At 44.4% G+C, this 11,396-nt stretch overlaps 1 long non-coding RNA gene across 1 annotated transcript; it reads right to left on the bottom strand.

The window, feature by feature from the left end:
• Window positions 1-8,312: 8,312 nt before the first annotated feature.
• Window positions 8,313-10,656, bottom strand: LOC120658759. The gene is made up of 4 exons (XR_005668832.1): window positions 10,114-10,656; window positions 8,989-9,039; window positions 8,798-8,872; window positions 8,313-8,444 (listed from the first exon to the last, which is right to left on the bottom strand). It is a non-coding gene; the product is annotated as an uncharacterized LOC120658759 (long non-coding RNA).
• Between the last annotated feature and the right edge of the window lie 740 nt (window positions 10,657-11,396).

Raw genomic sequence — 11,396 nt, 5'->3', positions numbered from 1 at the left:
TCTTGCATAAGGATACAACCCAGACCGATGCGAGAAGCATCGCAATAAACATCAAAACTCTTGGAAATATCTGGCTGAGCAAGAACTGGAGCAGTAGTGAGGCGATCCTTAAGGGTTTGAAAGGCTGCTTCACAGGCTAGGGACCACTCAAACTTGACCCCATTTTTCAGTAACTCGGTCATAGGCTTCGCAATTTTAGAGAAGTTCTCTATGAACCGGCGGTAATATCCCGCAAGTCCAAGAAAACTCCGGATCTCATGGACATTCTGAGGTTGCTTCCAATCAAGAACATCTTACACCTTACTAGGATCTACAGCAATACCATCCTTGGAGAGAATATGACCCAAAAAAGATACTTCTTCAAGCCAACACTCACATTTGCTAAACTTGGCATAAAGACGATGTTCTCTCAATTTTTGAAGGACAATATGAATATGACGAGCATGATCTTCTTGGGTCTTGGAATAAATGAGAATATCATCAATGAAGATGATCACAAAGACATCAAGTTCCTCCATGAAGATGCTCTTCATCAGATACATTAAATAAGCCGGCGCATTGGTGAGGCCGAAGGACATAATAGTGAATTCATAGAGACCATATCTAGTAGAAAAAAGCCGTTTTTGGAATATCTTATTTCCTGATCTTGATTTGATGATAACCCAACCTTAAATCAATCTTAGAGAAATAACGAGCTCCGGAGAGTTGATCAAACAAGATATCAATCCAGAAGAGGATATTTGTTCTTAACAGTGACTATCATCTTTCTTCTTCACAAAAAGAGCTGGGCATCCCCAAGGAGAGGAGCTCGGACGAATAAAACCCTTGTCCAATAAAGTCTTGAGTTGTTTCTTCAATTCCTTCAACTCATTGGGAGGCATTCGGTAAGGCTGTTTAGAAATAGGAGCAGCCCCGGGCATGAGCTCAATGACGAACTCCACCTCACGATCAGGAGGCATACCCGGTAATTCTTCCGGAAAGACATCTGGATACTCACACACCACGGGAATATCTTCCAACACAGTGGCTTTGGTACTCGGCAAAGCATATAAACCAGATTCCATCTTGGCAAGAGAGAGTAGAACTCTATTCCTGAAGGGATGCAAAAGATCGATGGTATGGGGCCCACACTTAATAACTCCATCATGCTTACCCAACCAATTCATCCCAAGAATCATATCTAAACCCATCTGATCTAGGACAAGAAGATTAACATGGAAAATAGCTCCCTCGATGAGAATTGGAACCCTATCCACAAAGTTTCTAGAAATGATCTCTCCACCCGGTGATTCTATATGGTATGGCACTGGTAGGTTTTGCATCTCCAGCTTATTATGCAGTATAAATTTCTTGCTGATGAATGAAAAAGTTGCCCCAGAATCAAAAAGAACCATAGCAGGGTGAGAATTGATTAGGAGCGTACCCATAAGAACTTCGGCATTCTCCGAAATTTCTTCGGCAGTGGTGTAGTTGAGGCGGCCACGTTTAGGAGCTTGTTGTGGCTTGGCTTCTTGGTGCTGTGCTTGAGGTAGAGGGTTATTGGGCCTGGGTGCATTGAAGGCACCACCACGCCTCAGAGAGGGGCAATCCCTGGAGAAATGGCCTATACCACCACAATTGTAGCATGGACTCTTTGCGGCAACATTTGGATTGCTCCAATAGGCATTGATCGGCCTAGGAGCTTGTCCTTGAGGAGATTGAGAGTGACGCACAATCCACATAGGGCGGGGAGGTTGAGTACCCAGTGCCCGAGGTGGAAAAGGAGAAGGCCCCAGACGTGGACGTGAGGAGCTACCGCCCGCAGAGGTAGGAGCAGGACGCTTGTTCTTTGCCTCAAGATTCTTCATCTTGTGCTCAGCTCTGATAGCGATATTCACCAAGTCATTGAAGTCTTCAAACTTGGTAGTGGAGAGCTTGTATTGCAACTCTGCGGAGAGCCCATCGTACAGGCGTTCTTGCTTCTTGGCATCGATGGCCACTTCTTCAGGTGCATATTGGGAGAGGGTATTGAAGGCATTGACATAGGCCATCACATCACGACTTCCTTGAGTGAGATTCATAAATTCCTTCTTCTTGATATCCATGATACCCTTGGGAATATGGAAGGAGCGAAAAGCTGTGCGGAACTCCTCCCATGTGAAGCGGTAGTTGGCAGGGTGAGATGCCTTGAAGTTCCTCCACCAAGCCCCAGGGGCATCATGCAGTTGATGAGCAGCAAATAAAACCTTCTCATATGGCTCACACTCAATGAGACCCAGTTTCTCTTCAATGACATTGAGCCAGAAATCCGCATCAAGAGGATCCTTAGAGCCACGAAAGATGGGCGGGTTGGTGCGGAAGAAATCCCCAAACCTGTTCACTTGAGGCTCGGCCCTTGGACCATTATTGCTGGCATTGCCCATCTGATTGACTAGGTGAGCCATGAGTTCAGTTTGTCAGGCCAGGACGTCCGCGAGGGTTGGGTGAACGGGAGGATTAGGAAGGGGAACCTCGTTGTTGCGGTTGTTATTGCCACCCAAACCATTGGCACCATCCCTCTCGGTTCCCGAACGCAACACCATCCTGTTAATAAACAAAATGGTTAGCGGTCAGGAATGAAAGATGGAGAATGATACTCAAAGGTAGGGTGGAAAGACAATGTGTAGATAAAAATCTAACACATAACCAACACTAGAATAACATATCTAAGAGAAAGGGTAGATTTGGCCCACTAAAATGAACCAGAACCAACTAGACATGATCTTGACAGCAGCACACTAGATTGATCAAGTACAAATTTAGAAACCACAGGAAAGAGTATGCATGCATGCGAGGTATGAATGCAACATGTCGTCTCCTCACATCGTGAGCACGCCTTAATGTTCTAGCACTCACTTACGACCCAAAACAACCACATTGTCTAACAGCGCTACAACCCTCCTACTAGCACTTAGGACAATGGGTGATTCTCACCTTCTCAACCCTGGTAAAACGCTCAAAAGATTTCCAGAAGGTAAAGGTTTTCCCTACGCTCCCGCTACTCATGCAGACAAGAGGGGTTAAGCATATCTTAATTAAACAAGTGAAGCAATAAGGAAGAATTAGCTCTAAGACGAAGGAAAAAAGGTAGCATTTCACCTTAAGTTCAAATTTTTAATAAAAGTAAATCTTAGTGCAAATCAAATTTTATTTTACTCTCACCCCACTAAGCAAATTTTAGATTCACTTCATGGAACCTCAGCTCTGATACCCGTTGTGAGAACCGCCCAATTTGATACTATTTTAAACGAACCGCCGGTCATTATCATCCAGATGAGAGTTAACACATGCTTGCCAGAGAGCGTGCCATGTGTTATCCCACATCTAGAGACATGAATAACCGACACGTCATTCATCCAAAATAATATCAAATCCGGTAGTCCCGGTATGTGCTCCAACATATGCCTAGAATCAGCATATGCACATACCATTTATAATCGAATACATCCCCAATAATCCACAAAGAAAAGTTTTATCAAAAATAGAGTTCGAAACTTAATATTACAAGTTCAATATAGGTGGGTTTCAAGCTTCACTTACAAGCCTTGGGCTCACGAAAGTCATATTAAATAGAAACATAAAGTTTATTGCATTTACATGCTCTCACGAAGCTCGATTACGATAAAGTCGTACTAAGATGATGATGCCTGGCTCAAAGACATCATCTCAACCACAACGACCTACTCCTCCCCCGCATTTGGATCAGCGGGGTAGAAGTGGCCGAACACCACTTCCGCTCTCCTGCAACTAGGTTTAGAAAGCAACCTGAGTACAAAAGGTACTCGCAAGACTTACGTGATTAAATAAACAAGGATCATGCAATAGCTCAAGTAAAAGCTTTAAGATTAAGTAATTATTGCATAAGCATTAGCTCTCTACACTATCACCTATCAGAATTAATTAATCTTGCCCAACCCCAAACACTTTTAGTTGATTAATAGAGTAATATAATCTATAACTAATCATAGCTGTAACATGAACCATTCCCAACATAAACGAAATTCTACGAGGAGTTCATGGGATAAAGAGCTTGCTCATAACCGAGAGCGTGGCAATTCGAATTGATTATAACCTTGCAAGGGTGTATTACTTTACCCACACGACGAAAGGACCATGCGACTCACCCAACCGGCCAAAGTTGGATAAGGGGGTACTCGCGTCAACCGTTCCCAACAAGGCTCAACCGTTGAGGGTACGCCCAGCTTGCACGTGGAGACTTAGTTCCACCGGGGACATCTCTAAACTTTCCTACACATAGTTCCACCCGGGGACACACTAAGCCTCCCTACATAGCCCTTGGCCACGTATCTGGGACCAGGCCCCAATGATCAAGTCAAAGAAGATAATTGGCTCATCCGTACCATTATATTGGATATGTGGTAGCACGGAAAGGTGCTCAAAACCGACGTCATCCACTCGGTCCTTAATCGATCCAAGCGGACTATGCCCATGTGATTTCATTCTCTAGGCCCTACCATTCCGCTCGAATCTCGGTATTACCAATTCATCACCACCCAAACCAAACCAGTGCGATCAAGGATTATCGGTAAGTGTGATACTCCAAACCATTCCTTTCTAGCAAGCAATATAAGTATTCTAAGCAGGGCTAAGCATCTAGTCAAATTAAGTAGTTCATTGACTAACAAGTGACAAAGACATGGATAACAATTCAAGGAAGGATAGTGCATCAAAGTAGGTACAAGAATGCAATACATACATAATATATATATATATATATATATATATCCCAACATTACCCAGGTGTGATAACTAAGCTAGTCAAATTAGATAGGTGCAAGGAATTATGCTTAGCTGCTTGCCTGGGTTAACTTCAGGCTCGACCACGAACGGGGTTCCAGGTTCAGTCTCCACGGACTCGGTGGGCTCCACGGGTTCGACCTCCGACGGTTCGGTCACTATAATGCATGAATGCGATGTAAGAATTAAGAAATGGACTAAACAACAAGCATAAATCATGAAATAATTTGAGCATGCCGAGAACATTGCAAAGAACTCACGAAAATTTGTTTTACAGAAAAATCATTTTCCTATAATTAATCATAAACATATTAGTTTTCAGCCACTCTAAACAAGGTAAATCAGAAAATGCATACAACCTTAACTAAACAAATCCAAGAAAATTAGCTTAGATACTAGGCATGAAAGAAAACCTAACAAAACTGGTTTTGCCATTTTATCACTTCCCAGCAAGATGTTCTATATTAAACCATTTTCATATAAAGTATAAGAAAACAAGCTAAAACTTTGATAAACAGTAAGGAATCATGTGAACAAGTTGCACCACTGAAAACTACACCTCACAAGGAGTCTAACAAGATTTAGTTTGAAATTTTTAGAAAAATACTCAAATAACTAAGCATTAAACTCACTTCTGCAAAATAAAACTATAAATACATCAATAGCAAAGTAACATGCAAAACAATATTTTTCTTGAGTAGATCTAATCTAGAGGAATCCAAAAAAATAAGTTTCACATTTTTCTGAGCTATACATGAATTTCTATGGATTTTACAAGATTGTAAACAAATAAAACCTAATGAAACCCTAGCAAAATTGCTAGGTGCACCCGGATCCGGCCACACCCGCCAGGCCAGAGGCCGACAGGTGAGTCCCACGGGCAGGCACCCCACTCAGGCCGGGTCAAGGCAAGGCCAGAGGCCTTGACCCGCCCGGGAGCGCGGCCACGGCGTGCGCGTGGCGCAACGCGCGCGCGCACGCGCGGCGACGGCGGCGGCGGCGCAAGGTGGCGCGGCAAGGCGAGGCCGGAGCAGGCCGGGGGAGGCGCGCATGGGGATGAGGAGGAGGCGGCGAGCCTCACCGGCGGTGGCGCAGGCGAGGAGCGGCGACGGACGGACGGCGCGGCGTCGTTGGGCGGCGGCGGCCCTGCACGGAAAGGCCCAAGGCCGGGTGAGCGCCGGAATCGGAGGAGGAGGGTGAGAGGGAGCTCCCCGTGCGAGGAATTGAGCCACGGCTCACCGGAGCAGGCGAATCGCGGCGGCGGACGGCGAGCAGAGCTTGGGGTGGCGGCGGTAATGGAGGTGGGGAAGGGCTAGGGTTTGAGAGGGGGGCGTAGAGGATAAGGTCGCGGCGTCGTCGTGGAGGATAAGGGCGAGCGCGCGCGGCATGGAAGCCGGGGATGGCCGGTGCGTGGCAACGCGTGCGTGCCGCGGCGAGGCAGAACAGAGAGGAGGGAGGGAAGGGGAGGCTGACGAGCGAGCCCGGCGAGGGATTTTTATTTATTTATTTATTTTCCCTTGGGCTGTGACAGCACATGTCGCAAACTGTTTGAAATGGAAAAGAGAGGTACACGCCTATGCAAAACAACTACAAAAGACATTACAAATTATATATAGGACTGCGTTCCGGCACTAATTTTGCTAGAGTAGAGAGCCTTCAGGCAATGCTACACAAATGTACTTTGCTCATTTGATGGGAAATAGAAGGCTGAAAATCTATCTGCACCCCCAGTAAGAAACGACAACGAAACAAGGTCAAGTGTGCGAGCAACATCGCCAAGCTGATAATGGGCGCCCATGAGTAACCAAACGACAGCATAAACCAGCAACCTTATCCATATTTCTTTGATCTCCACATATAACTCATCTGTTTTGTATGTGACTCCGCACGGGACTTGCCGGCAGCATAAACCAGCAACCTTATCCATATTTCTTTGATCTCCACATATAACTCTTCTGGGGATAGTTTGGACTGTGGGTAGTCCAATAGTGCACGCGCACCAAGAAGTATTTTACCTTCAGTTCCTCCAACCCTCCAATCCTTGTGCAGCACATCGCGAACACGTTCCTTGCTTGTGGAGAATACTTTCTCTGGGAACAATGCAAGTGTATCTTGTGCAGTACTACTGACTGGTAACATTGAAGGATTTCCAACAAGAAGGTAGAGCATGTAGTTCGATATTTCGTCACATATGTCTACAAGATTTGCTCTCTCGCCGTTCCCATTGTTTAGCTCTGATCGCTTGTCATCACTTAGGCCCCTGATATGATAATCTGTAAATAAATGTAGTTGGAGTATGGCATGCTCGAAAGGGCCACGAAGTACCCTTTCTATCTCCGTACCAAGTTTAGGCTTCAACCCTGTTGCTAAATCTTGGAAGCGACCACGCTTGTCCAACCATTGAACAACACATGACAGGATCTTCTCCTTGGCATCAGCTTGCTTGGTGTGGTGGAACCCCCTCCAGAGCTTATGTAAACCAATACAAATCATCACATTTCTGATTATGAAAATATATGGTGATCCATCCGGGACTATAGAACTCAGAAGGTTATATTGCCCGATGGAATTGGACCACCATCGTCTCTTCTCTGGCCAAAGAGTCTTGAAACCAAACCATGACATGCCGTAAAGCAAGTAAAAATTCCGAGCTTTAAAGAAAGCACAAGCCCATGGTGATAACATTGCCAAAAGAATTGAAATGAAATCCATACAAATGCTACCGGCGAGTAGAGCATATGTTATTGCAATATCTACTCGGCTGTATCCACTTTTGTTATCATCATGGAAGAGCTTAAATGCAGCAACAGTAGAGACCTGCACCACACATCGAAATATGGTACCTGTCCCTGTCCGAAGCACTACAGCCTTAGTGTAGAGGTCATCGTATATGATTCCAAGCTCCATATCGATGATCTTTACTTTTGATTCTTGGTCTGCAAATCTTTGAAAATAATTTTCTAGTGTAAACCAAGCTTCATGTCCCATCTGGAAAGTTGAACGTCCAGCAAGGAATCCCCGAATATATCGGGCTGTATGGAGAGCATAGGAAAAAATGTCAGAATATCTGTCTTTCTCAACACCCGGTGGTGGCAATTGATCGTCTTCATAGTTAGTACTAGTGCTATTGAGATCATCCTTACTACCATACTTTAGAGCGCATATCCTCTCCACATACTTTATTATCCCCGAAACAAAAACAAACATGGCAGAAACCAAAAGCTGGTTGCTATGCCCACCAATTGATTTCCAGAAGACATATAAAGAAAGGCCACAAATTGTTATCCTCGGAAGAAAAGGCAATGATAGTGTCCTGGCCACCAAGATGAACAAGGAGGAAGGGTGCCCAATAGAATGACAAAGACTCAGTTCCTGTTGATGCATCCTTTTCGTGGATAGCATCTCCAAGTCGAGATATCTGACCAAGTGCATAGAAAGCAATCATATCTGCCGCTAGATAAGCAAACCAAATGGAGAACCTAAGTAACACCTTGCTGCTTCGTCGCCTAAGCCCCCCCCCCCCCCCCCCCCCCCCCTAAAAAAGAGGAAGAGTTGCAGCAAGAAACTGAGAAGCACAGGCACCCTGATTTCCCACTCATTCCATAGCTTAACCAATCTCAGCCTTAGTTGCATATTGTTGGTAATAGAAAATCAGTCTCTTCGATCTGCTGTCAATTCCAACAATGAAAAATGCTTCAACTACTATTTACAAAATGTCATGAGATAGGATTGCAAATGTCACGTGATAAGAGGGGAAAAAAGCAAACATGTGATGTGATTTGAGCTAGGAGATGACCAGCCAGATGACAGGAAAAAAAACAGATATATTAGATCTCAACTAATCATGCATGGAAGTTAGATCTAATTATCTACTTTTGATTTAAAATAAAATTAAAACTATTACCTCCTAGGAGGTTATATGGCACTAGATCAACTGTCCACAGTTATTTTGGTGTACTATAGTAAAGCCCTTAGAATTATATGAATAGAATATGGAACAAACAAAACACGCCAAAAGTACCTTGATCATGCAGATACGTAGATGAGGTTGGAGCGAGATAGATGCTTCCGATCTTGGTCCGGCATTATTATTCACCTAGCATATAATTGGGGATAGATAAAGTAATAAACGTAACGTAAGTTAGTACTTAACCATTTTTTTCATCCCACTATTAATGTAACAGTAGATCATGTTGGATTAAATGTGCTTACCAAAAGCAAGAATAAGCTACTTCCAAGCTCCGAGATTGAAAGATATATGATCTGCACACAAGGCAGAAGAAGTTAGTGGACGTGATGAACTGGACCATCTCTACTAGTAGATTACTTTTTCCTCTCCTCAATATAACTTAGAAAACTGCTCTTCTAGTGATTAGAGGTGCTACAATAGATTAACAATTCAATCCTCACTAAAATTTTTGACTATCACTAAAAACACACCTCCCTCTCAATAAGTGAAGGGGATTCATCCCTATACATTATCCACCGGTGATTGTATTTTGGTAGTCTGCAGCAACCATCATTAAATGGATGTAAACGAAATGTTAAACTATTGACTGAGATCGACGGCATTCTTAGCCGCGCAGACAAGGCAAGCTTCCAAACGATGTAGGAAACAGTCCGGAGTGTTCAAATGAAATGAACCCGGAGCTAGTTAGCAATAATACAGGCACGCAGGTTCGGGTGTGTTCGTCCGGGGTTGGGAATGGACTGCTCGAGCGGGCAGGCTCCCGACCACTGTCCGTGTCCGCTCAACGAGTCAAGAGACAGCGCAGATAATGGCGACGGGAGCACGGAGCAGCACACCCATCCATGTTAGCTGACAACAAACGGGATTTTTTCGAATAATTCTGATAACAACCGGAAACCCATAACAGGAATTGATAAGCACATTATATTTTTGAGGCGTTTGGTTTTAGGAATGAGGTGGTCTATCACACCTTCTCATACTCAAATTCTTACTTTGTTTGAAAAATGGAATAGGATCTTCCAACGCCATCTCATTCCTCTTATGCACATAATTAGTATAAACATGGGCAGGGGCGAAGGCAGCAGTGGGTCTAGCCCCCCCCCCCCCCCCCCCCTCATTTTGGAGAAGAAAAGATGAGGAAGGAGAGGGAGAAGAGAGGAAAGAAGAAATCAGCCCCCCCTAAGAATTTCTGGATTCACCAATGAACATGGGGGAATATAATAGGATTAATTCATGATGCAACAGCCCTTAGGATGTTTTGTTAACTCAAATCCGCGTCAGTAAACCTTACTTGTCTTAAACCCGTAGATAGAATGGAGCAAAACATTTGAGGAGGGTGCTGTGGTCAAAGATATAGGTGGCAATACCTTAGTAAATGATTTGTGCTCACGAAGTTCAAGGTACACTCTTGATAATCGCCACCAAATGCCGGTGCTTTGCTGCAAGGAAATTTCCTCGTGTTTCTTCCAAGAAAACTGCTTTGCTGTGGAGAGAGCGACACAGTGATAGTGGTAGTTTGGACGGCCTGCAAGTAATCTAGCTAGTTCTAGTGCCTTGTGTCCTTGTGTGCTTTTCCTTCACATGGGTTCCTTGAGGAACGGGCAAGAGTATGGAGATGCTTTACTTCCCATACATTACTTGCGAGATGGACAACATATCAAATTAAGGGCTATGCAAAAAAGAAAAGAAAAAAAGGAGAAAGGTAAGTAGACATGCTCATGCATGCTGAAACAAAAGAGAGAGATAGCCATGTCTAAATAAAAGAGAGGAGAGAGAGCCTACAAAAAGTAGTTTTCACATTTTATCTCACACACCATCCATTTACCACGCATATGCCTCTCGATCAAGATTGTATGACTTGCTTACTCTTTTCGGCTTGACTTTGCATAATATTTGAAGCAAGTGTGATTTCTCATTTCCCCCTACCAAGAACTCCAAATGAACCTTTATAGAAGTAGGGAGAAAAGAGGCATCAAATGCCTTGGTGAGGACTCATACATATTGAGCGAATTAAGGAATCAAATGACGAGCCGTTGCACTGCCTTGGTTGCTAGCGGGTGACGCGAAGGGAGAGGGGCGCGGCATGGGTGGGTGATGCAGGCGAGGCAGCCCGGGTCTGACAGGCACGCCTGTCAACCACCGCGGGGGAAGGGTGGATGTGTAGGCGAGTGCAGGGCATCAAAGGGAGTGGCGCAGGGTGTTGATGCAAAAATCCACGAGGCGGATCTCTGCGCTCTACGTAATCTAGGGTCGGGGAGATCTGCTTTGCTCCGACGTACCGAACCCAAATTGGCGCATGTGGTGTGCGCTGGCGTGGTAGTCAATTTGACCATGCAATTGATAAGAAGAGGATGGTCAATAATTTAAGGTGGAACATGTCGGTTTTGCACCAGACAGTTACAATATGTGGCTGAATAACCGATGGCCATCAACTAACGGAGTCGATATCCAACAATAAAGTGATGAAAATAAACATTACCGGCTAACACAGAATATGATCAGAAATAAGAGCATTGAACCGATGAATAAAACTGAGACAGAGTATGGCATGCATTAGTTCTACTATTTGATATAAATGAATCTTCAGACTCGTCAAATCTATCCTCTTACCCTTAACAGTGCGGCTCGATCGGATCGATGGCAGACATAA

Source organism: Panicum virgatum, chromosome 2N, assembly GCF_016808335.1.
Source record: "Panicum virgatum strain AP13 chromosome 2N, P.virgatum_v5, whole genome shotgun sequence".
NCBI classification, from domain to species: domain Eukaryota; kingdom Viridiplantae; phylum Streptophyta; class Magnoliopsida; order Poales; family Poaceae; genus Panicum; species Panicum virgatum.
Note: the sequence above shows the minus strand (reverse complement) of the source record. Positions and strands in the feature narration are given on the sequence as shown.